At 35.4% G+C, this 25,477-nt stretch overlaps 1 long non-coding RNA gene across 5 annotated transcripts in view; it reads right to left on the reverse strand.

Annotated features, from left to right (window-relative positions):
• Positions 1–25,477, reverse strand: part of LOC122161410 — a 494,955-nt gene that overhangs the window by 155,173 nt on the left and 314,305 nt on the right. For all 5 annotated transcript variants that reach the window (XR_006169178.1, XR_006169177.1, XR_006169181.1 and 2 more), the window contains exon 4: positions 23,590–23,654. This is a non-coding gene — a long non-coding RNA (uncharacterized LOC122161410). The remainder of the gene's footprint in view (positions 1–23,589; positions 23,655–25,477) is intronic.

Consider the following 25,477-nt stretch of genomic DNA (forward strand, 5'->3'; position numbering starts at 1 on the left):
TATTAATATGATAATGAAAATAAACAAGAGATTTGATTTGTATTTTTGCATGAAAAAGATGCATATAGTATATTTCATGTTAAAGCCACAAAATGTTCCTTAACGTATACTGAGATCTACATTGTGAAAAAAGACATTTTGTGTTGTTTCTGAGCATTACAATGCCAAAATCATTAGAATTCACTGTATGACAGAGCCTATTGTTCTTTTAGGTGAGTTAGGAATGGATGAAAAACTCTGAAATAAAAATACAGTTGTGCAGTACCACCTAAAAGGACCTTAGATTAAAGTCCATTAAAAGTGATGTGTTGTAGATTTATGATTTTGTCTGCTATTATTTTGTATCAGAAATTATTCCAAGCCTTCTGATTCCAGTACAGAATATCATTTAAATTTTGATCCCACTTTGGATAGAAAGATTTTAATTAGCATTCTGTGGTGGTTCCTTCTATGAGCCTTAAAATACATGATTAACCTCCTTGTCAGAAACCTACTCAAGTATTCATGTAACGTTTGGAACATACCTAGATTCCTCTTAATCTCTAACCTTTTTTTTTGCTGAGTAACCTCTCAGTGTTTTCACTGACAAATACTTTCAGCTGCCTCTTGACGTTTGGTTAAACAATAAAAATGGCTATTAATCACATAGCTCATAACCTCCAAAATAAAAATATCAGAGCTGCACAGAATACTGTGAACAGGAAATAAGGTTAACTTTGTAATTTTAATTGCTATAAAATAGATTTGCTGATCCCACCCAATCATGGTGTATTTTTTCACTTCTGTTCATTTACATCAAATGTAGAAGAAAGGAAAAATCTCCTTACAGGTTGTAGCTGATGCAAGTTACAGGTGTCAGATAGTCACCGCTCAGTGCACAGGCAGGACAAACTGACATCCATTGGCTGCTACTTCCTAGTCAGGAGCTGAAGGATAACCCAGTTCTTAAAATGCAAAGCAACCTGCCAAAGTGCAGACCCAGTGCTGAGGATACTCCCTTACTCCTGCTGCTGAGTTAGCATGACTGTGGGTTCCTTAACCTTCCTAAAGAAATTTACTCCAACTGCCCTTGTTTCAGCTGGGACAGAGTTGATGTTCTTCACAGTGTCCGGTAAGATGTTATGTTTTGGCTTCAGGAGAAAAACAATGTTGATAACATACCAATGTTTCAGTTGTTGCAATTGAGACGTATAGAGCCAAAGAGATTTTAGTTTCTCAGATTCTTGTGCCCTGCCAGCAAGGGGGGCAGGGGGCCATGAGGAATTAGAAGGGGACAGAACCAGGACGACTGACCTAGATCAGCCAAAGGAATATGCCACACCATATGACATCATGTGAGGAGACTATAAAAAAGTGAGGGGAACTTGGCCAGGCAGGTTGCCACTGCTGAGGGACAGGCTGGGCATTGGTCAGGAGGTAGTGACCTCTTCTTGTTCTGTTTTAGTAAATAGTTTTCATCTCAATCTGTGAGTTCTGCTTATCTGATTCTCTCCCTTATCTCACAAAAGGTGAGGGGGGAGCGAGAGAAAGGCTGCACAGTGTTTAGCTGCTTGTCAGGTTAAAGCATTACACCAGTCTATGACATGCCTCATAGAAGACTTCCTAAAGTTTTCTGGTTTTATTTCTGACATAAATCACTGAAGCTTTTTCCAGTTACTGACCCTCTCTATCCTTCCATTCTTTAAGCTTCAAATCTTGCTATGACAGTTCTGTGCTGTTCTCACTACATAATACTCTGCAGTCAACGTTTCTAATAGTTGATTTTCACTGATAATCCAGAGTGTGGATGATATTCTAACTGTGAAGAATCATCTAATATCTGAAACAGAAAGTCAAAATCTAACTCAGAATAAAGAAGCAGTATGAAATTGAAAATGAGATTTGGTGTATCATGGAACTGTCAGCAATTCAAGAGAAATGTGGAAATAAAAAAGGAATATGGAGGAACAATTGATTTGGAAATAAATGTTGACACTAATGCCTATGGAAACAAGCAAATTAAGAAATCAGACCTTTGGATAATTGGACCTGTGTTTACATCCCCAACCTGACTCCAATCCCAAGAAAATATAACACAGTTAAAGAAATACTCCAAATCAATAACACACTTTCATTTACACGTATCCAATGTAGGTGCATGCATCTTTGAAAAAAAGAAGTCACTGCTGCTTCCACAATAGGTCTCAGCACTGGTGAAAGAGGAAGAGAATATCTTTCCTTTTGTTAGGGAGCTCTTAATACATGAATACCAAGTTCAGTGGCAATATATAGTAATGAATACTTTATTAAAGCAGCTAGCAAAGATAAAAACAAGATGGAGTGGTTAGCAGAAAAGAATCAGAAATAGTAGTAAAATAATTAGGTCATGTAAATATCTTAACAGCCTTGCTCTGTTAAATCTCTCTGCTAAATCAGACAGTGCAACCTTATCATATTGTATTATCTCTGACAGAAGGATATAAGAACAGATAAAAACCCTAACTCTAAATGACAGTACAAGATCAATAGTATAGTCAATACAGCTACAGGGTACAAGAAATTATCCGAGTATATTAGCTAAATGTGAATCCACATATGGAAGTGTGTCACACAGAGGGGGAGAAAGTGCATGTGAATAGCTTCATGCTGATATAGATGTCTGCATAAAGCAGACATATTGAGAATTAAGCTGAATTCCAAACAACCAAGAAGATGAAACACCATGGAGAAACAATTTACTTATGCCAATGTCAGCTAACACATACACAAGCAATTTGAAATAACTATGAAAAGACACAACATTACTATTTCAGATTCCTGAGGCAAGTAATGTGATTTAGAAACGCTTAAACTTTTTCAATAAATCTTGCTATAGTAAATGAAAATGCATTTTCAGCAGTGTTTCGTAGTTGTAGTTAAACTCAGGGAGATTCTAACACTCAGTTGCTTACACTTCGCCCCCACACTCCTGAGTCATCACACTCTTTCTACCTAGGCTTCAATTTTCCATTCCCCCCCAGTGGCAGACTGTCCTACTGACTGTTATGGGATAATGCATATCTTCAACTACATGAGCTTAGTCTCCCTTACAGAGTTCACTGATGAGGCAGTGACTGTAAAAATCAAAACACATGCATGAATGGGCATGATGAGCCTCCAGCTGAACTTCATCCATCCCTGAGGAGATGAACCTCCAACTCTCACTATTCACAGCCACTTGCCTCTCTTTTTCAAGGAAAAGGCAACAGTCCAGCTGGAAAGCCCTCAAGGTTGGATTCAGCATCCTGGCTGGCAACAGGACACACAAATGTAGGTTATATTTTCAAATGAGGCATTCTTAAACCTTCACGCTGTAACAGCTATATAGAAAGATATTCCAGATTTGTTTGTGTGGGGGAAACAAGAACAAGATGGTTCTCTGTACACTAGCAGTTGAACATTGGGTAGCAAAATCTAGAGCTCTGGTTACTTAGCCAAGTCTAATTCTACATTTTATATTAAACTGTCACTGACTCCTCTTATTCTGAAAAAAGACACTGAAAATAAGTCATATTCAAATGTCTACACAACTCTGCTAAATGATCCTTGCTCACAGCTATGGCTGTATCTCAGTTTTAAAGCAGTGACATTTACAAAAATGGATAAAACAATCAGAAAGAAGGAATGGCATCTGCTACCCATCCTAGACTTTCCTTTGGGCAATAACTGTGCTGTAAGTTTTAATTTACTTTCTTTAGTATTTGTTTCCATTACTAACACAAAGCACTCTAATTTACTACACTAGAGCTGAAAAACCTGTTTGCAGGTGCCACAGGCACAGCAGTGAAGTCAGGAGTGAGATTTTGAAGTCTAAGGAGGTTGTCATTCACATTACTTGAGGCAACAAGCAGAGAAGGAAATAGATCAGCCCATTAGAGACCTTTTAGTGCTAAACAAAATGCAACAGTAGAAACTATATTTCAGAAAACAAATGTGAAGTGTCAGGGATGATGGGCAGGATGAAGCAACAACCTTCCTTTCTGTCTATAAATCTGGTGATAGCCAAAAGAAAAAAGGAATCAGAGGCAGCACTTAAGGGCTATACAGCTCACTCATGAAACAGGATTACTGTGATAAATACGTTTAAGAGGTGCACCTTTTCTCCTTCTGTTTTGGACAGACAAGAACTAGCTTCAGGAAGTAAATGTGTAATTTAATTTTCATGAATCAATTATTAACTAATCTGGAACTGCAGTCTAACAGAAACGCTGATATAAAACTCTCTTTCTCAGGTATAAATATACATACCTAATGCTACTTCAGCAAGTCTATTTAAATTCTTTTGATTACCAAAATATTGCAAATCTGTATGGGAATTGATACTTTTCTTGATCAAATACAAACAATATGTAATCAATGTTTGCATATTCATAACACAATTGATGAAGTACACTCCTGAAAAATGAAAATTTCTTTACAGAATGGATATTTGCTGGTTAACAAACTCACCTTTGTTAAGACAGTGGATGATTTAACCATAAAATAGGTACAGAAATCTCAGCTACTTTAGATGAGCATTTGGCATTGATTTTAGAGATCATAAAGAGCAATTTCAGCTTTCTCCCTCCATAGGATAATACAAGGACATTTCCATTAGAAGGTAAATAAAACTTGAACGTAAATCTTGTTGCACTTCATGTTTCTTGTCACAGGCACTAAAATAATAATCTAACAGGCTTATATTTAAATATCATCAGAAACAAACCACTGTAGGAAAAGACAATACACAGATACTCAGGCAGGAGAAATTAAAAGTTAATATAGAATACTTCTTTAGAGAAGTACTATTTGATGCTAGGAAAATACACTGTCAATTTTGTCAAATTTGTCTAATACTGAGAAATCTTAAAGCCATCCAAACCAAAGTAGTCTATAACACATCACAGAAATTTCAAAAGGAAGGCCTGCTGGGTTACCTAGTGCAGATGAGTTCCCACAACTGCATTATTGAGTTTTAAACCAGTTCAATTCTAAATAATCCACTGATTGGACTTCCAACTGAAAATCCTCTTACTAGGTTTTCTGGTGCCTGGCCTTTAACCTGAGATATTATCTTTTAAGTGGTACTTTTTTTTTTCTTCTTTTTTTTTTTCCCAATCCTAAGACATTCTTAATGAGTTCTTCCTGATCTCCCTCAGACTTGTAAAGAACATTGTGCACAAAGGTATTCTAGAACCCTTTACAGAGTGAAAGCTTGAACACCCACTTGCTTAATAATTTCTGTAGGTACATATGCTTATCTTGTGGAGTCAGAAATACATCTCATTCTACCACAAGGAAATCAGAAAAAACTTGAGCTGGAGACTTCTTACTTTTTCCTTTCAATAGCATTGCTTAGGCTTTGTATTACACCACTCTCCTCCTCTCTTATGGAATAATCACTATCTGGGATACGAGCTTTTAAAAATACAATTGAAATACCTCATTTCATGCTCCTTATACATAATATAAATCATATTTTAGGCACACTGACAACTTACTCTTTGCCTTTTTGTTTAGGTTGCAGGATGGTATATAATACTAATAGCATGAAATACTAATTCACACCCAGGAATTTATGTTAATCTTGAGTAAAGGCAGCTGGAAAACTAATGGGACAGTATTTCAATCTTCCATTGAAGTTCTGATACTATATTCACAAAATCTTTCTGCTGTCTTCAACAAGTATTAGATTAACTTATTCAGAACCTATGTAAGAGTCTGCTAGCTAGCGTATCATGAGAAAGAACTTCTGAGTCCTAATCATAGAATGGCCTGGGTTGAAAAGGACCACAATGATCATCTAGTTTCAACACCCCTGCTATGTGCAAGGTTGCCAGCCACTAGACCAGGCTGCCCAGATCCACATCCAGCCTGGCCTTGAATGCCTTAAGTGTATTATAACATTAGCACTGAAAAAGAGTGAAGGCATGCATAAAGAGCTCAATAAATTTACTATAAAACCCATCACTAATCATCATTTAGCATTTGCTCTTGAGGCTGTTATGCTAAATTTATGGTGTTATGGTTTCTGTTTAACAGATTCTCTTAAAATATTACATAAAAGATTTAAAACTACATTTATAGAAACAATAAGAATCATAACTAACCACATGAAGAACAAGGATTTGCACTTTAAGATCATCCACAGAACCTGCAGAAAGAATTCCCCCCTACATAAAGGGGAAATTTTTTTGTATTCATTTTGTCCTCTGCTGTTGGTATTCATAGATTATGTGCACTACTAGAATTTGCAAAGCTTCTGGAGTAATTGAATGGATACAGATAAGAGAAGACAAGAACTGATCGCTGAAACATTCAGTCTTCAAGGAAATGTCAGTTCTGCTCCATTCCAACCCTCTCATGCAGATACTGCCTGTCTACCATTACCTTGCTGTATACCATAATGTGTCAGCAGACACTTCTCATCAGAGTATTCCTTCCAAAGGAAACTGCTGTGTTTCCAGCTCCAAAGCTGTATTAGTTTGGATACCCACTGCTTTCCTCAGCATCAGTATCAGGTGCTGATCTATCACTGTTCCCTCCACACCAGAATGGTTCCAAACTGCAAGCAGAATTACTGTGTCTCACAACCAGCTCAACAGTAAAAAGTGTTAGAGCTACAAAGAGTTTAAATGAAGGAACTCACATAAGAATATACACTGCAACAAAACAATTAATCATTTATGAGATATCTTGTACAGAAATGCAATTAAAATGTCATATCAATATATTAACCCCAAGACACATTTAAATGGCTATCAGAAGCTGGGATTCCACTGCCAAGCAGGATTCCATTGCTGTCACTAAAGGCAATAGCAGTTGGGGATAAACATATCCTTACACAATTTTTATCCCTCTGGGATTTCAATCAAATGCCAATCTTTCCGAAGACACTGTCCCTTTGAGGATTTCCTCTAATTTTTAGATCTCTTATCAAGATCTTAAATTAGGGACTGAGCTACAGAGTTTTGAAAGTACTGACATTCGTATGGAACTAATTAAAATTTGATCAGACATCTGAGGATCAAAGTCAGGCTTCAGATATTGTCCGTAATGTAAGGAACCTGTTTGCCATCTTTTTTTTTTTTTTTAAAGTTTCCCAGTAGAATTCAGGTGCACAGACTATTTTAAACTAATAAATACACTGACTTTGAAAATGACAACTTGCACTCTGTACACATACCGATTGTGATTCCTTGACTCACTATTTATTTTTCATGGACATAGACATGACAGTACTCAAACGACTCAGAACTCAATGCAAGCTTTGAGCAAGCCACTTCCTGCGTAATTCCACAGAATCCCATCTGCCTTCACCCCTCTCCAAACTCCCTTCAGCCTGTATCCAACACACGGGAACACTGTATCTTAGAAGTACTTTCAGGTTTTGACACTTTCAGCTGAACGAGGTCTTTCTTTGATGTCATTCACCATGCTTCATTGCAAGAGACTCACTTTTTAACATCATTTTAAAATATTTCAGTCTTTTAAATTCTGACTGTACAGATTCATATCCTCAAGGTATAGACAACAATGGTGGTCCTTAGTAAATGAACGCCATCTTCCACTTACACAGACTGAGTTCAGGCTCTGGGTAATACTGAATGCCCAGTTCCTGCTGACTTAAAATCTCATATGACCTGGCCCATTACGTATTATAAATTTAATTTTAGACCAATCTAATTTTAAACTAGTTGCCACAGTAATGAAGGTTGCTCTGCAAAGTCATTCAATCAATTCAGATTCTACTCACTCCCAAGCAGATATCCATAACTGCATCTGGGAAAATGAAATTAATTTTTCTTAATTTTTCTGACAGTTCTGATGTTTTCCTTTTGCTCACTGACAGTGTTACTGTGGCTGTATCATGATTTGGCTTACAATTTCTCTTGAAAATCTCAATTATAGCGTTCACACCTTACTTAGGAAAGGGTTAGGAAGTAAATGTCATTTAACTTTAGGAACAATTAAATGTTGAGAGCACATGAAGTCGTAATAGCTGTTAGGAATGTGTGTTACTTAACACAAGAATAAAAGTGTAGGGAGTACAGGTAGCAGCATTCCAGTTTCTGAAAGGCCAAAAAGAAGTTAACATTTCGTATGATGAAAAAAGCTAGAGAATGCTGGGCAATTTGAGAGTAAATAAAAACAACAACCCTCAGGTTATCACTAACCTTCACATCTCCTTCTTATTTAGACATATATCTAATTTTAAGGGGGAGAGGAAAGCAATTTAGATCTCCAGAGACCTACATTTAATTAGTTTTTAATCTGTTTCTACACCCAGTGCCTTTGAGGGTGATTTTTATCTTTAAATACATATAATTGGATGTGTCCTAATTGAGAATGCCTACAACATGCATAACAGAACCATTAGGAGTCAAAATGTGGTTTTATATTTTAACATGTTCATATTGAATTAAAATCCAGTAAACAGGGTTTCATTGTTTGCTGGAGTAAATTTGTGAAAATCAATTAACTTCCAAGGCACTGCTTGCAGTGTAGCATATGTGAAACGTTGGAAGTTTAGAGTCTAAGGACACCTGAAAAGCATTGTTATAAAGCCAGTGAAGAGAGAAAAAATCCCCAACTTATTTTGCAGTACCTCTGGAAAGATCAACTTGATAGTGGAGGGAGAGGGGCAATACGACCATATACTGTCACGAATATACGAAAGCTTACGTCTAAAATTTAAACATAGCAAACATCCACTCAAATCAAAATAATCTGAATTCAAATTAAAAGTCAGTCCTCAAAAAGATAATCAGTAAACTGTCCATCACACAAAATGCTTTGAAGATATATTTTCGTCAACTCTACTTTTCAGCACTTACATTTGGGTACAATTTTCTTGTAGAAATATTCTTTCGTACAGAGTAATATACATCAATATTGGATGTCATAAGGATGTCAGCTGGGACATTAAAAATACAAATGTTTACTTCAGAGAGCAGAGAGGAGTTTATCCTTCTGCTGGAATAAAACTAGAAGTTACAACAAAAATGAGATTACTGTCCTGTACACCTAGCTCCTTTTTTATTATGATTATTGCTAAATAATTTATTTTGATTATAGATTATTTATTTTTTTAAATACTTTGGAAATAAATACCTCCTGCAACCAGATTTAAGTATCTATCAATCAGCATATTTTTGACACTGTAGATTTGGATTAAAAACTAAGCAACAAAAATAAAAATATTCACTAATTTGTGACTTTCCAACATCTCTTCCTTTACATATTCTCTTTTTTTCTCTCTCTGTTGTGCAAGCTAATTCTACAATGTTTTAACTGGGAAAGGATATGAAACAAGATAATTATTGTTCTCTAGACATACCACATTATTCTTTTTCAGTGAGGCAAGAAGGCAGCTATGGAAAAGAAAATCTGAACTAGGATATACATTAAAATATCATTTCTTGTCCATGGTAATATTTCCTGATAATAAAATTATCTTCTCTTGCATTTAAAGCAGCTTTCTAAATGGAAACAGAGCAGCTGTTTTTCTATCGGGGGCTTATAAATCTTTTTATTTAATTTCTAGAGTATATTTGCTTTTCTGATTATATGCTTTGATTTCTTATTTGTACTCTTAATTAAACAATCAAGCTAGGACTCAACTTTAATTCAGCAACCTATCTTTTATGATGTCAATCAGCTGTATAAAATGAGCTTTTGTGTACAATAAGAAAGAATAATCCTCAATCAAGACACTGGTCTGTGCATACAATATAACAGAGAAACACAGTAGAAAACCTTGAGCAAAGCCCTTACATCTATACTGCATACATAGAGATGCATCCAAAATGTAGCACAGCTGCTTCAGAATGGTGTTGTGTATCTTACAAGGCATTTTTCTGCACCATGCTTAGAAAGGCCCAGGGAATTGTTCAAATTGTGTAGAGAAAGGTAATCTAAGAGTTTGTTTCCCCACAGGAAAACAATAAAATCCTAATATGAAAACAAGGAAAGCACAAATCTATCATATAATGATTCTCTATCAATGCACAGTACTTATCTTGTTGTCTCAAGGAGAAATCTTTTCTTCAGATTTGCTGTATTATGATCCATCTGCTGCTCTGTAAATTCAAAGCATCCACCCAAGCTCTATATGGTCTAGCATGAGTTTGCAGAAAGTATTCTAGCCATGACAGCTTTGGGTATTAGTGCTAACTAGTTTACACCCTAGAGAAGCAAGCTACCACACAACTAACACAAGCAACTTGAAAGAATATCCCTGTACATTAGCAGAATGAACAACTCAATTAGCAGCAGAAATTATACCATCCTGTTCAGCAAGTGTCTTTTCCAAAGAAAATTACATTAAGTGGAGCTATCTTCGTTCTTTTAGTGTTGTGTTACTACATTTAAAGGTAGCTCAGGTATTCTTAAATGTACATCATCATCTGCAGCACAATAAATTTTCAAATGCTCTGAAGATGCTGCTTAATAAAAATAAGTGCCACCAATCACTGTGGTTGGCATCTCGTTACGTGGTGATCCTAACACAGAGGAACAGCAGAGGCAGCCCTTCCTCTCTGAAGGAGAACTGCATATCACAGAAATATGTGTCAGGTGAGATGAAGAGGAGTTTTTATACACCAACTCTTGAGTTCATTTGAAACTCCAAACTGATGACCAGAAAGTGGTAGTGCCAACATATAAAGGGCAGAAGAAGGATCAACTATTGGTAGTAGCTTTGTGAAGAATGTAATTAAAAACAAAAACATAATTTCAACAGAATAAGAATTTGTACAAAAATTGCCCTGATAGGACAGGGACAGTACAGCTAAATTTGCCAACAAATTTGAAACAAGAAATGAGAAGGAAGATCTAAAAAATGTCACAAAACACTATAGTAGAAAAATTCAAATGGGGTGTTCTGTCAGAATGGTTGTGTTCTTCCACTGATAAACAGTTCCAAAACCTTGCTGAGAAAAAGAAGAATTTAAATAACTTGTCAGTTTGGTGAAATTAAATAGAGAACAGTTGATTATCTCCAGTTATCCTTTCGCCTCTGAGCACACAGTTCTGGCATTTCCCTGGCATATTTATGACTTAACATAAAATGGATGTGAGTCTACAGTGCTTAACACATGGGAGTAGAATCTTTTCATATTATTAGTGTACTGAACAGGCACAAGATCACTCACAGCCATATACAGTCTGGTATCATGCCCAATCATTCTACACCTCTCTGTTGGAAATATCGCATATATTTTGATCTACTCAGAATAAATCTGGCTAAGGCACATGACATAGAAGGACACTACTGACAATTTTTAAAAAGTGGCAAATATGAGTATTTTTCATGACAGTTTTCTTCTGCTAAGTATCCTTTAATACTGATTGGATTTGTTAGATTTCTGTGAATGTCACTGAATACATTGGAACAAGAGAACATATTCTCTGAACTTCTGCCACAAAATTAACTGCCAATAATGAGAAGCAGATACTGCTTTGTACTAAAATAGACAGATGGTCAGTTAATCTTAGGCCTTGGCAAAAAAACAAAAGAAAGCATTATAAATAATAAAATAAATGGACGTATCAAATCCAGTCTGTCTTAGTCTGGATAGATAAATTAAACTCTACCCATGTTATTTTTGTCCAAAAGCAGTAAGTATATTGAACAAATAAAAATCCCTAATGAAGAATTTTCTTAAGCCAGAATTATCCGCTCATATTGCTCCAGCAGTTGTCAAGTAGAATTGATAACAGTATTGAAAAGACTGATATTCTTTACAAGGAGTCCTCTTAAATTTTAAGCGTTCTCTAAAAATTTACTGGCAAGCTATAAAACTACACCTAACTTCATTCCTAAGAAAGTTTGAGAGCAAAAGGACCTATGATTAATCAGACATACAGTATTTGTGATAACTGAAATTTAATTTCATTCATTTTATAAACGAACTGAATTAAGTGTAAATAAAAATATTCAAAAGATATAGAAATAGAAAGAAATATTGGAAACACTCTGTAATTAGTGTATTACCTTCCAGGTTGCTCTTACCTCTTGTCTTTGCTTTGCAGTTGCAGAGAATTATGAAAGCATGCAAAAAAGCTACTTGCTATGTGGTTTTTAATTCAATCAGCCCCTCTTCAAAAGAAGTAAAAATACTATTTGGCAATTGTTTCTCTTATTCAAAGTCGATGGATTAATAAAAACTCTTCCTAAGAGTGGGGGTATGCCATACAACGTAGATGTCTTTATTCTTACCAATAATTCCTGCTTTTATAGGCCAACAATATTTTTTTTTTTTTTTTTTAAGGAGGACTATCCACCCATAGTTATGTTCCTAATTGTAGCAGTTACAAGTACATATATACCAACAAAAAATAAAAAAACTAAATAAAAGAATAGAAAAACTGAGTCCAGTATTTTTTCTTCCATTCCTTTCATTCCTGAAGCTAAACTATATTCAATGCATACATTTTGTTCATTAACCAAAGTTCATAAAAGCTCATAACAACTGATTGAATGCTTTCAGAGTAGAAAGATTGGGATTTTCTTATCCTTTCAGGTCCCGTACTGCAATGGAAAAAAGGTCATTCTTTTGTCTCTCTGAAGTTCTTAATACTTCCACCAGCAATAAATATCTCCAATGCTCATGTTCAAGGCCAAGAATAAGATGACAAAACTACAGTTTGAATACTTTCAATAGCCACAATTAAAAACAAATAAAAGGAGGAAGACTGACACAAATGGAATAAGCAAAGAAGGAACAAATTAGGGAACTGAGTTATATGAAGGAAATATGAAAATTGAAATTACTGAAATTATAAAATGCATGCAGAACTTGAATACTCTTTGTATTCCCTGGTGAGGCAGCCAGATATTCTTAATTAGAATTCAACCATCGTTGACTTTCATCTGTTGATGCAAGCTACATATACCAGGTAGACTTATATAAGGAAAAAAAGGGACACACGTTGTTCCAATTAGGTGATATAATGCATTCTTACTACCTTAAAAGTTTAAATTCATGAAGTTTTTTTTTTTTTTTTTTTTTTTTTTTTTTTTTTAATCTATCAACAGATCACTAAATTTAAGCCAGCAACTTATTTGAATACAATAACCCTCTGAAATCCAAGTAACCAAAGCAAAGATTCAGACCCTGCATTCGCCATCAACCATCTTTTCATTAGTGGATGAAACACGTAACTGCCTCTGAAAAACCACCTGCTCTGTTTGGGAACCACACTGGACCCTGACATTACAAACAGAGCAAGCTACTACAATATAGCTAAAAAAATACCACATTAAGCAAAAAAGCTACTTCTTTTCATTTTTTATTGCTATGACCAGGAAAAACCCAGGCAAGTGCTAGAGAATCTTCCCATTTCACTGCAGACAGTCTGGACATCTCTTTTTAGGAATAACAGCATGTGGCACAGATGTTCCAACACTTTCAGCCAAGACGAGAAGTTTAAATAAAGACTGATTATGAAGGCAAACAAATTCAACTCAGTGCTTTCACAGGCAGCTAAGCAGAGGTTCGCACTTACTTTTGAAATTTGTATGTAGAATAATAAATTCAAAATGTGTAAAAGGTGAAGGGAGAGGATATACAGATGAGTACTTGTATTTTCTAGAAACTACAGAGAAGCACATGCTGATCAACCCTGTGATAAACAAATGGTAGGAATGAAATAAAAACCAGGAAACAACTCATCAGTGATTGTCAGGTTATTATTTTATAAGCCTTTTTTTCTATTTCAAAATGAAAAGAGTCATTGTATCACTAGGACAGCTTGAGGCTTCAGTGTTAAAAATCAACCTTTTCATTCCCCATAGATTGGCCTGAAAATGTTATTCAAAGGACAGAGCTGGCATCAGAGCTCTAGCTTTAATCACAGAAGTCAGAATCCTTCTGCTTATTCTTTCCTTTTTGTCTCATTTCTATTTGTTTTATTTTGTACTGCAGCAGGAAAATCACTTATTCCTTTAGCATGCCCATACCACAATGGTCAGCCCTCCCCACCACCCTCAAAGCAACAACAACAACAACAACAACAACAACAACAACAACAACAACAACAACTAAACTCTCGGCACAAGGCCAACTAAGGTGTCCAATCACCATACAAGAAATATTTCACGTGCCTTTAAGTTGATATACAAACTGTTGGTCATTTTCATGTACTCCCACTTCATACATATTTTTAAAAAACAAGTCTATAACCCAGAAACAGAAATTTATGATAAGACAGTGCATTTGCTTGGAATACCTTGAACAGTTGTACAGTTCAATACATAAGGTGAATTATGATGGACTCCTTAATGAGCCAGTCTGAGGCAGATTTCAGCAGTCTTTCTCCTTGTAACTAGCACAAAGATGCCCGAATATATCAATGTTAGACTGCAAATCATAGAACCTTCTATGGGTTGGAAGGGACCTTAAAGATCAACAGTTCCATATCTGTCTTGTGCTGGGATCCCAGGCCTGGATGCAGTAATGCAGTATCCCAGTCAGGGACTCAGGAGGGGAGAGCAGAGAAGGACAACAATCTCAGTCCTCGCCTTGCTGCCACCTCCTTGTTGATGCAACCCAGGACGCAGTTGGCCTTATGGGCTGCAAGGGCACACTGTTAACCTGCATTAAGCTTTTCATCCAAATAAGAAAAACAATTTTTAAATAGAAAATATTCAGAAAGATTCAAAGGAAGAACTTAAAAATGAAAAAAAAAAAAAAAAAAAAAAAGCAGCAAAGCAAAAATCTTTTTCCTGTGCTTTTTCTTTGGTGTCTGTTATAAAGTTTGAGAGAAGGTAGAGAGGAGAAAAGTAACTGAACTGCAGGCACTTGAGGGAGCTAGTAGCAAAAATCAAGGAATAGTATTTTAAAGAGAATTAGTACTTTAACCTTCACAGAAAGTGACATATAGCTCCTGGTAGTTAAAAGTCCAGTCGTATTTGTTGGGAGCTTTATGAGTCAATTTTCCAAGTCTGAGGGGAAAACACATTGGCTAACTGAATAGGAGAGGACTGTTTTCCACTTTTCTGAGCTAGTTCACAAACAAACAAAGCAATATAAAAAAAAAATAAAAAATCTCCTTTTTGACTATCACTGGAAACAGACGACCAGCAGGTTCTAAAAAAGCTCCTGAAATTCTTTAACTTGCAGACTCCGTCAAGTCCTGCCTCTCCTGCTACACAGGATATTTAAAATCCAACCAGTGGATTTTATAACTGTGTGTTTATCATACAGTGTTGTCATTCAACTGGAATTGCATATCAAGCAAAAGAGCTGGAATTGCTTAATCACTTGTTCTAGCAAGCAAACAATTAATATTAATTACAGTCTTCCAAGTATCATTTAGCTTCTTACCCTTCCTGGTGCTGATTACTTTGTATCACTTTTGTGCAAGGAGCTTGTTTTACATTCATTTACGGTATGCGAAACCCTGGAAACACATCCATGTTTTTTGCATCATGAGCAAAATGATATATGTGATGCATAAAACATAAATTTGGAATATATGCACTACTAAGACATACCAGCTAACATAGTTTCAGTAAGCATATCTAGTTTAAAGCGTCTATACAGAAAATTTGCAAGTCTAGAGTTAATAAGTAATTAAGTGTCAAAATACATAAATGTCTAAGAGGCAGATAACTAAATATCTTAAACACGAGAATTAAAAACACTTCTTTGCCATTAACCTTTCAGACAGGAGGCAATGTCTGGATCTACAAACTGGCTAAAGGATGCCAATATCTCTTTTGAAATTACTATTCAGTCAGGGAAGACGGAAAGCATAATCAGACAAAAACAGTGCTTTCACTTTCTCCAAAACCAGTACACAAATAATGTTCCGATTAAACAGATGCTGCAATATAATACTAATTCAAAGTGGATTCATTTAAAAGCAGTGGCATTTTCTACATTACACTTTCTAGGGAGCTAGAAACCACTCAATTAGCATGACAAAAGAAAAATGAAGAGCTGTTTTCAGATGCTGATCTGCAGTCTATTCTGTCATCAGCCAACTGGCAAAAAGAGATGCCTCCTTACCTGCACAGGGACTCCTAGAGAAAAGCTCATAGTCTGATTGCAAAATGGAACTAATCTTAATGCTTTAATAACAGGAAGTGAAACACTGTTAGATTGCAGTAAAAGAGCTTTAATATCCAATGGTTTTAGGAAACATGAGAGGTTTGTTCTCCATGAAGAAATTACCCATGAATTACAGAAAATATTTATAAAAGAAAATAATATTTTGGAAAAAGGTAAGAAAATTGGACATACTTGAAAATTTTCATGACAAGACTAGGACTCAAAATGAATAAATGAAGAATTCAAGGTCATTTTAATCTGGGGTACTGCAGTATTCATCTACTGAACATCTTGTGGCTGAAGGAATGAGCTCCTCAGTATTACGCAGTTTTAGCAGGATATAATTAAAATATCAAATCTCAGACTACAAGTTGTAAGACGTCATTTTAGGAGAGCAGTTTCCAGCATTAGATTAAAAAGCTGGAATACACAGCAGTGACTAAAATCAACGGTTCTGGCCATAAATAAAACAGTTAAGAAATTATCTGTCATACAGCTGCCAAGTCATCACAAGAAAAAAAAAAAAAAAAAAAGAAGAAGAAGAAATAAGACAATATAACTAATGAGGACTACACAATAAACCTAAAATCAATCAACTGATGCTACTGATGAGGAATAAAAATCACTGTGATTTTGGGATGTACAGAAGTAATAGCTTGTGTAATCATGGAACAGATGTTCTATAATAGAGTGAGAAGGCAGAGAAGCATGACCAGGTATAATCTTTTAAGTTCAGAGAAGAATGAAGGGACACTGAGTAACAAATATTCCTACAACAAAATAGAATGGAGTAATGAGATCTCTACCACTGATAAGAAAAATAAGCAATGAGGTTTAAATTGCATCAAGAAAGATAAAAGACAGACATTAGGAAAAGCCTTCTTAAAATATGAAGGGTAAATCACGGAATATACAGCTGAGAAAGGTTGTAAAACTTCTTATAATTGGACAGACTCAGTCATTGCTGATAAATTTTTGGTTAGGTTTTGATGGAATGGAGTGGGAGATTAAGTTCATGTCATCTTTAAATCTCAGAATTCTAGTTTTACCTTCTTCCCCGTTCTCTGCCTTTCATCAATCATCAATATCAGGTGAATAAAATTGAATGAAACAATATTCTCACTTGTGTGAACTTCCATAAGCTCTTTTCTTTATAGCAATACACATAAGAATGATAACAAAAATTTCCTTTTCCAGCTCTAACACAACAGAGATCCCATTTGTTGAGATAGCCTGTTAGAGGTGCTGTATGTGAAACATTTAGACTGCTTGAAGGCATAAAAAATCCATTTGATTAAATTTCTTAATCAATATTTAAAAAGAAACAGCCATCAGCACCTAGCTCAATAATGTTTAAAATTATTGGACTAAATAACTTCCACCAGCACACAAACCGCAAATGTTCCATTGATGTGAGTTATGTCACTGATGTCACAATGGCAGCATTAAATTCTCTAAGGCACATCTTAACTATGGGGTATAAAATGGATCCTAAACATCTATCTTAAATGGTAATTCAGTATGCCATGCCTCCTCACCCAGACAGTCAGCTTTGCAGTCTATATAATCACATCCTTATCACAAGTTTCTCATCTCTGTACAGTTTGTTGCCTGTGAAACTTTGGCAAGGTAGAAGGTGGCAGTTACATTATCTGTCTTCATAAAGTCCCTTCATCTCACTGTTAACTAAGGAACCACAGTTATACTTTGAACAGTAGATAAGAACAGATGCTTCTGGAATATAAGTTTCTTTTACCCTACTCACTGGCACTGAGGCTTAGCAGTTGGCATAATGGAGGCCTGGAGAGACATTCTTGACAAGCTAACTTCTTCCTTTCTAGCCACAGCAAAACTCAGAAATAACAGGTCTACTTCTTGCCATCTTGCTGCACGTTTACTATCATTTATTGCACCTGTCTATCCCAGAATACAATTCACAGTAATTATGTATCTATATTTTTTCATACAGTTTGAATTCATAAAACAACCAGCCCCTTCTCTAAAAGTAAAGTCAAAATTAAGTTTTCAGTGTGCAATCATTGCCAACTGATGTTTACACAATCAAATTTACACATTTGAAAGATAACCTTTCCTCCTTTAAAATAAATATTTGGAAAGCTTGGTGAGCAGAAGATTGTGAGAAGACTCAAAGGGAAATTGACAAAAATGATTAATATAACTTTCAGAAAGAAATAATTCCTAAAGGTTAGCAGCTGCAAAGATAAATTGCCCCTAGAAGGGACGGATCCTAGCTACAGAGAAATGAGCTATCACTTTTGGATAGCTTAATTTATAAAAGAAACAAACTTCTGAGCCTAGAATTATTTATGGAGAGATATTACAAGAAGCATGTCCAAGATGTTAATAACAATGAAAGAGAACAAGGAGGGATAATGGTCAGTTATCTGTCAAGAGACTTTTTGCTTAAAACCGCAGATCAACTGCTTCTTATTATATGAAAGGCATCCTTTGCTCTTTGTCACAAAACAAATTTTTCCAGTCACACCTGGCAGTGGAGAGGAGATGCAGCACACTTCACAAGAACTTTTCATTGAATAAAACATGTCTGGCCCTATTTTACTTCAGTTGGGAAATGAAGACTAATAAATCAGACAGCTCCTTCAGAGTACAGCATACTTGCAGATAGAAGCCCTGGGCTTTTCCCCCCTGATGTATCTTAAGTGGAATTGCAGTTCCACAGTGGGTTGGTGTCTTTGTAAGTGAATATATCATATTACTGAATAAATGTCCACCGAGAGACTGTTTGTTAAAATAAATAAATTATCAAGCCCTTGACACATGGTAGCACTCACTTGGGGAATCAAAATGCTAAACTGGATGGTCAGTTGCTGTCTGGACAGCCACAGGATTCTCTGTTGCAAAGGTCCTCAAGATGGTGCCTTTGGTTGGAACGGGAGAGCCACCCTGAAGCTTCCATCATTTCACCTGTTCTGGCATTGCATGGTAAGGTGGCACATGAGCCAAGAAGAATCTACTGTTCCTATTAAACCCTTCAGAGTGGGCTATCAGCTATCACAGCTTCACCCTAGCAGCTTTCCATCTCTTCCCTCTTCCTTCCCTCACAAAGAAGTTGAGCTCCCATTAGGAAGGCAGCCATGGGTAGGTCCTGAAGGGGCTGCATGACACTCCCATTACAGCATACAGGCTTAGACAGGCCCATGCTGAGCTTCTGGGCTGTATGGGAGCTCAGCTGCTGTTTCTTCTGAAAATAGCCTACCAATAAACAGAGGGATTCAGCTCTTTTGACTGATGCCTTTTTCAAGCATTTAATTTGTTTAAGTCATTAAAAACAAAATTATGAGAATCTGACAAGTTATTTTAGCATAATTGCCTAAGGTTCCTACCATTTTGGCTGAAATGAGGAGTGGTATGATTACGACTGAGGGGAAAAAGCAGCCAAGTTGCAGAAAGCTATAACAGTGAGTTAGCGTATTATAAAGATGTTAAACCTGAATTATTTTCTAATACTCTTTCCTCAATATTCATAATAAATTTCAATGCACAATGTGCCAGTCTCTGTTCACATGAAAATCTGAAGATTGAAAATACATTACAGTAACACAGATGTCACTGGGAAAACTTCAGTGACCTTTAGGTAACAAAAAGCATAGCCTTTTACTTTAATAGACTCTGACATTATTATAATTCTGTCCTGGTTAACCACAAAATGTGAGTTATTACATATTTTAATCAGGTCAACTGGGATAGGAGGAGGATTTTAAAACAAGCAGAAAGAACTTCAGTAGATTACATAAATCATGTTCTGAATTTGATAGGTATGAAACAAAAAAAACTATTGAGGCCTTTCAAAGAAGGACTCGTGAATGCAAAGCATGATGATTATATTAGTCAAAGAATGGAAAAGATGTGGATTTTATTTTTAGCTCCTCAAAGTAAATTTTCTTTTCACTTTGGGGATGAAATTGCTAGATTAAGACATATCACAGGCAAGGTATTTCGCCAGTCAAGCAGTCTCCAACCAGTCATCCTGGCATAGCATGCACTGTGTTAAGCAGCAGCTGCAAATATACATGCTAGGGGAATCGCAGTCACCATCTTTAGTGTATTAATATGCTTTGCATGCTGTATTAGAAAGGCAAAAATTCAATTCTCAGTCAGATCAAACACATTCTTATTTATAGTCCTTGGAGTTACCGCTTGCCATGGGAAGCAGACCTTCTGCAAGTATCCTCCTAGTGATTAGAAAACTGAAGTAACTTTTAATCTCAAATCCCACCTCACCATGGCTTGCATTAATGGTTTCCTTAGCTTATGCTCTGTGCTGCATCACAACCCAGCACAACCGCTCACTCTGCCAAACTGCTGCAACTGAGTTCTGAGAAACTTGTTAATCAACAGAGGAAGAAAGCAGAGAAAAGAGTCAGTTCTCACAGAGACCAAACCCACATATCTTCTGCTTCTAGAAAGTAAACACCACTGCAGTCTCAGGCACAAGAGAATCCTTTTGATGCAAGTTTAACAAAGCTAGGAGGATTTGGCACTTTGCTTTTTTTAATAATCACAAGTGGTGAATATAAAAGTTACACAGCCAGATGATTAGGAATAATGAAGTTTGGGCCCACCAAGCTCAGTGCTTTACAATAGTAAAGACCATTCCAATCAGATGATGGATCATGTTGATGCAGTGGTAGCTTGCTTAGCTTGGGTACTATTGCAGACATCGGTTGTGATGTCATCATGACAATCACACAGACAATGAATCCCTCATTTGCAACAACATTGCCAGATGAGAGATGGTTTGAGTTTTAACTGTTGATCACCCATTTTCTTTAGGAATTGTCCCTTTGGGACAATAGAGTGTCTTGAAGTGGGAATACCAGAATTATTCCATCACTCCACAAGATATAAAAACTGGTGAAAAATGTTGGTTTTTAAAGTATACGTTAGTTCAACAGTTTCAGAATGGAAACTGTGAGCAGAAGCAGAATTCAGACAAGTTTCATATTGCAGTCGAAAAATCAAGATAGTGCAGTAAAATTAACTTGAAAAAAAGTGTCATAAAATATACATCAAACTATCTGTCTGACAAGAAACAACAATAAGCCATCATTTATTGTAAGTAATTTCAACTTAAAAGTTATCTATTACCTCTGTAATTTTACGGTGTGAAAATGCTTCTTATCCAACTATGATATTTCAATATAGCTTTCAATATCCTTTGTAAAGTACTAAAAGGGAAACAATGCAGTCACAAACTAAGTGCAGTAAATTAGAATTAATGAGCAGAAGAGTGCAGAAAGTCTTTGCTGCTGCATAATGCTACCCTTTCAGAAGAAACCTGTATCATAAGGCATTGCACGTGTACATGGAAATTCATTAATGCTACACCAAGAATAGACCTCCTTGTTGCCTACACAATCTTTTACTCACCATATACATTTTGTCCTTTGAATATGAATTGTAGTGAAATGAGAAAAACCTCTGTAAGGTAGCAAATGAGAAATACTGTGGATATTATCTTACAATGAGTGTTTTGCAGCTATCTAAAAGGCTCATCTTCCTTCTTTTTCTCCACCTTGGCAGGATTTATGCTGATTACTTGTCTTTATCCAAATTAGGTAAAGTCATGCTGTAGATACCGCTCTTATTCTAATTCAATCCCTCACTCTTGAAATATTTGCTCACAATACAATTGCATATTTTATTCTTATAATATTCTTTCTTTTCACTAGATACAGGTAATATTTCAGCTCCCTTTTAGAGTACATGACAGCAAATTCTAGAGAATTATGCTGCAAAGTGATTAGATCATGTCACTCATTTCTTTGCTTCCCTTCACATCTCCATCTTTGTCTTCAGACTCTCCTGCCATACACATTTTATTTATTAAGATCTGAAAAGTTCAGTTTGGATTCTAGAATTATTTGAAGGCAATATCAACACATATCCCGTATTCTTTTAAGTAATTTCTCACAAAACATATGAAAAGTGGTTTGGAAAATTTTCCTTCACTATGTCATCACTAGAAGTGATCCAAAAAAGAAGTGTAGCTGTAAGGACAATTCTGAAAATACCCTATTTGGAACGCTTATTCTGTCAGCATCCTAATATCCATCTACAGATCCTTAATCTTCCTATTCTGTTGCCTCTCCCCTTTTACAACAAACCCTTAGGGGCAGAAACTCTTCTTTATGCTGTAAAGAACCTAGGAAAAGACTAACTTAACTAATACTGGCACATAAGCAAAATCGTGAGATGCCCAGGGAACAGTCTGCTAACATGAACACACAGAAAGTATGTCCCAGCAATATTTGCTAAGCAAAATAATAGAAAATGCAAAACAGAAATCTTTCATTTCATACCAGAATCACTGACCCTACAAAGTGGAAAATAAAACCAACAAACAGAATTTGAAACCTGTGCTCTTTATCATCAGGGCATGCTCAGTAGATGGAAAAAAGTATTGCACAGATATTTTAAAATGTATCCTCATCGTGAGACAGAGAATTCTGATCACTGATAAATTCAAATGATTCAAGGGAAAAGTAAAATAAAATAATATATAATGTAATACAAAGTTTAACAGTAAAAATATATTAAGTTTTGTTGTTGCTTTTTTTAACTGACCATTATTACTACAGTTACAAGACTGAATATGTACTACAGTATAATTTCAAATATTTAATGAAGTATCAAGCTTTGATAACTTTGTTCCCAATATATCCATGCCACTGAATCTAGAAGAGAAAATTAATCAGTGTGGAAGGCCCTGTTTTACTACAGCTGGTAGGCTGAGAAATCCATCTGCACAGCAAGCCAGCATCATAGAAAATTAATGTGCCATATCTTAAAGTGAGAGACCACAATATGTGTACGTATGGCTGTGTTTCTAGTACAACCACAAAAAGATCTAGTCTTTATTTTCATATTTTGCAGGCACTGACAGGAAAATAGTCAGACATACATTTGAAATAAGATTATAAAAGAGCAACAAGCAAAATACATTACCTATAAATCAGCTTTTTCTCTTTACAGCACAGAAAGTCCTGGAGCCTACATATGAACTCTAATCATTCACAATTTTTTATGGGTTACTACAGGAAGGTCCACACTTCCTTAACCATCTCTTACGTACGACTTCTACAGCATTTGGAGTTAGACTGGAGATAGAACTCAAGGCGTTGGAGTTTAGGGATTTGCAGTCCCATTCTTTTTGCAACTAATCCCCACATACTTTTAATATATATAAAGAATTCATTCCTGAAATCTAGCCTGCAATTCACACACAAAACAATGACCGTAAGATTAGATTTGTGGAACTGAAAATAAATATCACTTTCAAGTAGTAGTGGAAATAACTTTTTCCCTGTTCATTGCAGAGGAATTGGTCTAGATGATCTTCAAGGTCCCTTCTAACTCAAATGATTCCATTATTCTATATTAAGCATTTCAAAAATCCAATTTTTTAAAATACATACTGCATGTCCTTATCATAGATAAATATTATAAAGCAAAATCAAACAAAAAACTTGAATAAATTTCTACTCACATTTTGTTACTAGTCTCCTTCCAGTCTGGCTTGCCATATACATCCCATCTCTTTCTCTTCTATTCCTAAATAGAATATAGGGGAAAAAACAAAAAACAAAAAACAGTTAATTACTAAGTGCCAAGCAGCAGAAATTACATAACATTAAGCTCCTATAAACCAAGTTATCAACTACAACCATTTCTGCAACACTGAAGCCATAAGAAATTCCATGTTTGAACAAATCATTATAGCTATAATTAGTTATATCTGTTCTTAAATTTTCCAAAATTTTCAGATTGGGAAAAAAAGGACATTTTTCATTATATTCTTTTCTGTCACAGGAAGAAGTTTCACACACATCAGAAAATCTTTGGATGCCAATAAATCAACAATTATAACTCAGACTATCACTGAATGTAATAGCCATAAACTACAGCAATAAAATTAAACAAGAAAAAAAACGAAAAAGTAACACTGACAGGAAAATAAAAGAGAGAGAGAGAAAGAGAGGAAGAGAGAAAGAATGAGAGAAAGAAAGAAAGAGAGAGAGAGAGAGAGAAAGAAAATCTCTTATTCAAGAGACTGAAAATCCATTTTCAAGGAACACAGCTTGAAACTTTGAATTCTACAAAACACAAGGAATTACTTCAATATCAAGTTCTTGTAGCATTATCTACACAACTACATATAAGTCATATTTTCAAAGACTGTACAGTACAAAGAAGTTCAAAGCTGTCCAATCGCACATGCATTGCACATGTTGGAAATGTCTCAGCACTGACTCCCACAGAGGTTTTTTTCGTTTTTGCTTCCTCTCAGCCACTTTAAAGGGAAAATATTATCTGTTTAAACATCACGTAATCACACAACTATAAGATACTAATAACAGCTTCCCTAATGTTTAGTTACTTACTGAAGATAACTAATGATAATACCACTTATATCCTAATGGCATAAAGATAGCACAAACACGAAAAAATCTTTCTATACATGAAAGCCAATGTTTTGAACCAGAGAGAAAACATCATACAGAAAATTGTTTTCTTCTGCACGAGAGAATCACTTCTAGATGCTGATAAAAGCTCCTTAAGATTTAGAAATTATTTTTGTTATTTTAGTTACTAATCACAGAATTAGTTAAATTGCCAATACACATTACTTTCTGAAGTCACCAGCATAGGATTTAGCCCAAAAATTCTCCTTAACATGAGCTGTAAGAGTTTTCTACTCCTTGTACTAATATATACCTGTTACCCATTCACTAGCTCCATACTACATTACTTGTTTAGTTTTGTTATCATTAGACATCAAAATATGAAACATCCTTAATATCTATTCAGCACTTTTCCAAATTCTTCTCTCAACCTCTTTTTTTTCTGGAAAAAATAGCCTCTATTTAACCTTTTATTTCACCACAAGAATTCTTTAGGCTTTTTGTGGGAGATAAGAGCTCTACACCTCCTTTGCATTAATCAAAACACAGTTTTAGGATCTGTGTTGACATCTAAAAAAAACAGCCTGAAATTAAAGAATAGGAGCTTCTAGGATCTGACTATTGTGCTGTGATGTTCCACATGTTTTATAAGTTGATCACTCAATCACCACATCTGGAGAGAATAATACAGAAGACAAAGTTCAATTTAAAGTTCTACCTGTTTTTTCCTCATGCTAAGTAGGATACAAATACAAAGAAAAGCTACAAATAACTCTTTTCTCTTTAATTAGTTATAAAAATGAGTTGCCTTACTGCCACAGTGCATCAGTAATGAACTTTCTTAAAGTGGTGTTCCATGCAAACAGAAGTTTATATAGTGAAAGCAATAGTATCCAGTTCTGTTTCAGAACTCCTTGTTTGTATGTTGTTCTCCTTCTTCTTTTTTTTTTTTTTTTTTTTTTTTTTTAAAGT

The sequence above is a fragment of the Centrocercus urophasianus genome, unplaced genomic scaffold (assembly GCF_019232065.1).
Source record: "Centrocercus urophasianus isolate 14NV4802_14NV808 unplaced genomic scaffold, USGS_Curo_1.0 seq_19, whole genome shotgun sequence".
Classification (NCBI taxonomy): domain Eukaryota; kingdom Metazoa; phylum Chordata; class Aves; order Galliformes; family Phasianidae; genus Centrocercus; species Centrocercus urophasianus.